At 38.4% G+C, this 5,444-nt stretch overlaps 1 pseudogene; it reads left to right on the forward strand.

Annotated features, from left to right (window-relative positions):
* Positions 1–1,600: 1,600 nt before the first annotated feature.
* LOC126782607 (F-box/FBD/LRR-repeat protein At2g26030-like) lies at positions 1,601–3,555 on the forward strand (annotated as a pseudogene).
* The last annotated feature ends 1,889 nt before the right edge of the window (positions 3,556–5,444 follow it).

Here is a 5,444-nt window from a genome sequence, read left to right on the forward strand (position 1 = left end):
CACCCACACGCGCCGCCTATGGCGGCGGTATCCTCCCCACCTTCTCAATTCTTCGATCTCCACCAAAACACCACAAATCGATTCAAGAATTTAACAACATCATCACAACAACCAACCTAGGCTAACCTCACCTCGATTCGAGCATGAAAACCACCGGAGATGAGCTTTGATGCGGCGGAGGAAAACACAACAATCTTGGCGACGTTCGTGATGCTTCACGGCGGCGAGCTCCAGAATAGTTGAGATGGGCCGTTCGGTGGTCTTGAGACTGGCGGTGTGTGACACGGCCGGTCGGTGAGGGAGATCGCCGGTGGGCAGTGAGGGAGGGAGAGAGAGAGAGGATGGAGGCGCGGGTGAGAGGAGAGAGAAGGGTTTCCAGAAATGGAAACCCTAATCACAAAAATGTCATTTTTATACTCGTTTCTAAAATCGGAAACTAACTTCTGACGTTATAACTTTCACGTCCGATGTCCGATTCGAACGCATGACGTGTCCTCAAACTCGTATCGACGAGCTCTACGACTTTCGTGAAGGAAGTTTTCACAACCGAGTGACGAAATAAAAGTCGATATTTTATTATATATTGCATTACATGTCTCAACATTCAACTAAAATTGAAATAAAACGAACTAGTTGTTGAAGGGAATCGAACCCCTTTGGTCTAGGAGGAAGTAATGATGGACTTTACCCTTATGGGGAAAATGCAACATGCCTTATCCACTATATTTATTCTCTAATGAGATGCAATCAAGTGAAAACATATTGACACAATTTGATGCACAATCTTCACAAAATTGTTATGGTCAAAGTTGAGAAATGCTTGATTCAAACGGGAACTACCAGTAGCACAACCCATAGTTAATCACTCACGACTCATATGGTTGGCATATAAATCAATATATGTAAAATTAAAAATGAGAGGTATCATTTAATGACTATTCTTCACAATATATTCAAGATTTTACTCAAAAACATGATGAAAATAGTGAAAATTTTGTAACTCATAGATCCTTTATGTGGTTCTTAATCTCTCATGTAATTTAATGTTTAATGTATTATATGTAAATAAGGCGTGATAAACTAGTCTCACTTTAGGTAAATATATATATATATATTAAGTAGATTTTTAATAATATTCAACTATTATTTCACTTCAAATTATTATAATTCACTATAAATTAATAGTTATATAATAATTTCTTATGACATATAGTAGATAATTGATCAAATAAACATTTCTCAAAGTTTCATGAATGAAATTTTCATATTTTTATATAAATTTTCATCAATTTACTTAATTATTTATTTTAAAACAAAATTTTTAATTTTTAAATATCGATATTTCTGTTGTCACCCATATTTCATTCCTTGCTCTTATCAATATCGCTGGTTTAATCGATGATATAGATAAGTCGTCAGAGTTGCTCTAATTATTCGGTTTGTTTTTAAACTTCTGTCCAAGTAAACAGAAATCTAAAATTTCTGCAATACACCCAACTATTTCGTTGATAAAATGTAAAAGCTTTTTTCTCGACTTCGATAAAACCTGACCTACCTCACTACCTCCGCCGAACAAACCGAAAACATGTGGAGAAGCAGAAGCAGGAGAAGGCTCGTAAGGCGCATGCAAGAAGAGGATGTTGATGTTGGCGATAACGGCCAGACTGCCGCCGCTACGAGCTTGCCTTACTTACCCGACACCGTCGTCGAAAACATCCTCTCCTTCCTTCCGCTGAAAGACGCCGTTCGGGCCACCGCCGTTTCGAAGCAGTGGAAAGCCCTCCTGCCTTGTTTCCCTGTTATCGATCTCGACGAGGGCGATCCCATCAACTGCGAAGCCTGTTTCAAACGACGACGTTTCCTCGACTTGTTGCGCCACTCTCTCAGACATTGCAGGAAACAGAGGCTCTTGGAGAAGTTGAGGATTCGATGTAGTTTCCGTGGGTTCGGCTCTGATTTGGTACGTGATTGGGTTGAGTTGGCAATCGAGAGATGTGTCAAAGAGTTGGATCTTCGAGATTTGAGTGAGAATCGTTGCTACCGGATAAGGGGGAACGTTTTAACTCTGCAATCTTTAACCAGTTTGAATTTGGAGAATGTGAGAGTGTATGCAAGTTCAAGAATTACTAAAGGTCCTGTGAGCCTACCCTTGTTGAAAGCCATGTCCCTTAAAGACGTGACGTTTGTATCCAGATGTGGATTTGCCAGCTTACTTTCAGGGTGTCCTTCCATCGAGCATTTGTCCATTGATACATGTAGGCTAGGCTACTGATCTACCTTGCAGCTTGAAATTTCAACTGACTGTCTGAAATCTTTGAAAATTATGCATTGTCATTCTTCCGATATCTCAGTTACTGCCAAGAATCTTGAGTCGTTTACATACTATTTGGATTGTACCTGTAAATTACACAAGAAAATGGTCTTGAGGGAATGTTGTAGCTTGAAATATTTGGACATCTCTTGCAAAATGTTGAAACTGCTTTTATTGCATGATTGCCTAGAAACTATGGAGAATTCGTTTTGCACTCCAAATCTGGATGCTTTTGAGTTTAGTGGATATCTCAAGACCAAGGTTCATTTTGTGGAAGTTCCGCTCTATTTAGTTAAGGCTACCATACGAGTTAGGTAGACGGATTGGCCAATTGAATTTTATTCTGCTATGAGAGACTTTCTCGAAAGTTTCGATTGCTCTAAAAGAGTGAACATACACATTGCAGAGCCAGAGGTGATATATTTGATATCTTCTTCTGTTCTTTTCTTGCTGCTTGTATTGTTTGGACTCTCTTATCTCTAACATTGCACATAATTTATTTATTACAGTTGGACTGTCAAAAAAAGCAACTTCTAATTTTATCCTAGTTGCATGTTTTCTTTATGTTTTGATACTTTATGAATTTAGACTCGTCTACTGTACTGAAACTCTGAAAGTAGAAGTGTTTTTGATTATATAACTTTAGAGAAACACAACGAAACCTAGGCTTAGGAGGAATTTTCATATTGAAAAAAAAAAAACCCTTGATTTGGTTCTGTTGGTGTTTGAAGTTCTGTAAATGTTAAAGAGGATCCTAAAACGGTCAGGTTGCCTAATCTGACCTAAGACAGGACATGTATTAGTTAAAACGCTGGTTTTTTGTTGGTAAATGTGAGCATTTCAATTGGAATCTCTTATACAGGAAGGTGAAATGTGAATAAAGAAGTTATAGTTGACGTGTGCATATCGCAATCTTTTATTGTTTGGTGTCAATGACTTGTAGGGTGTGTTAATACCCGAGCATTGCAGAGTGGAATTGTCTCCCCCATTATCTAGTATTAAGCAGCTGCAGCTATACTTTCCTGCTCCATTGGGGGATGTAGAATATTGTTTGAGACCATCATTGATTTGGATGGCACCATCTGCTGAAATTCTACCATTTCTAATCTACGATGACGAATATGATAATTATGACGACAATGGTGGTGACGAGAATATTGCTGACGAGGAGCAATGATGATGATTTGGACCATAATGACAATGATGATAACATGATTGACATCGAGAATGTTGACAATGACTGAGGACTAAATATGGATAAATGTGTGTAATTTTTCTGTAGAGTTACTATTGAAAAATGTTCACTTCAAGTTTAAAAGATTGTTAATGATGTTGGTTACTTTTTTCTTTTTAAAGGATTATTGTAGACCTCTTAAGTCTTAACTATTGACAATGATTTGTCTGCCTGATTTAGAATTCCTTATTTGCATGAGCTACACGTTTTGAGATTAAATTGGGGATTCCTTTCCATATTGTATTTGCCATTAAGTTCATGTTTTGTTTTCTTCCCAGGGCTGTTAAGAGTTCATGTTCCAATCATTGTGCTTGGATTTCATCCATGGCAAAGCTCACCAAATTGAAGTCTATGGTTTGATCTCAGTGTCTTGGCATACCGTTGTGTGATCGTAGTAGAGGGGATGTGCCGGTCTGGCTTATCAATGAAGATGGAACATATTCTGTTAGCTCTTGGTTTGGGGTGCATCTGTGGATTCCGTGCATATGATAAAGGCGTGGAAAAGGATCCGGATCTGGTAGTGTTAGCGAGCATGTTAATTAAAACTCCGGCAATCTTCTTGGAACCTAGGCATGGATTGAGATGGCTATTGTTGTAGATACTGCAATTGTAATAAATGTTATTGGTTGGAACTTCTACGGTTCTACCATTCCTACCAATAACGCTAGTGTAGACTGATACTATGCATGCCATCTCGGGCCTTATTTCGGGGTGTCCTAGAATCGAGCATTTGTCGTTGAACAAATGTGAACTTAGCTTCCTTAACTTCCAAAGTGACAGTCTGCAATCCTTGGAAATTATGCACTGTCATTATTTGGGGGTATTTTAGGTTGTATTCTGATTGTACCTGTCCTAAACATTTCGGTATAAGCTTGTGGGAATGTGAAAGCTTGAAACATGTGGACATCTCTAGCAAGGGGTTGAAACACCTCTAGTTGAGGAATTGCTACAAAAGAGTTTGTTTTACACTCCAAATCTGTACTGGTTTGCGTTTAGCGGATATCTGAAGGCCAAGGTCCATTTTGTGGAAGCTCCTGCAAATTAAAAAAAAGGCTATAATCATAGTTCCGGAGACCGAATGGTCCATTGAATATTATTCGGCTTTGAGAGATTTTCTGGAAGTCTTCGATTGCTCGGAAGAAGTGACACTATATACTGATGAGGCTGAGGTAATATACACAAATTTCACTTTGAATTTGTTTGTTGCTGTTTATAGTTTGTAGCTTCATACTTCAAAGTTCTAACATTACACGCAATTGTTCCAAAAGTTAGATTAAAACTAAAATTTACTTTTAATTTGAACCGAATTTCCTGAATTCCTCATCCTTTGGTACTTTATGAATCTTGACTAGCTTAATTACTCAAAGTGGAATATTTGGTTAGCTAGCTTTAGCCTCAGCGGGTTAAGTTAGGAAAGCAACGGGAGCTTAGGAGGTTATTTGATGTTGGAATTTGATTCTGTTGGAGTTTAAAAGTCTGCTGACCAAAAAAGCTTGGGTAGGAGGAGACGGGGTTCTAATATCTTGAAATGGCCATATCTCGAAGGTTCTTGTGTTCTACCAGCTTTATATATGTACTTCTTGAGTGATAGTCCCTCTGCATTTTGAGATTAATTTAGAGATGCCTTCTCTTTCATATATGTAAATGAGCTAATGTTATGTGTACTTCACAGAGCAGAAAATTGAAGTTCAGTCTTTAACTCTCGGATGCGATCCAGTGCAAGGCTGATCAGCAAATTGAAATTCATGCTCTCATCTCAGTCTCTTTGCAAACTGTTTGAATGGAAGAAATTTGAACATATCATCAGCATGCTCGTCGTTTCATGATTTCAAGAGTGTGGGGGGCCTCTTCTCCGTCTGTCTACTTTACCATATCACGGCCTTCCACTTCCAGTTTATG

The sequence above is a fragment of the Argentina anserina genome, chromosome 2 (genome assembly GCF_933775445.1).
Source record: "Argentina anserina chromosome 2, drPotAnse1.1, whole genome shotgun sequence".
NCBI lineage: Eukaryota > Viridiplantae > Streptophyta > Magnoliopsida > Rosales > Rosaceae > Argentina > Argentina anserina.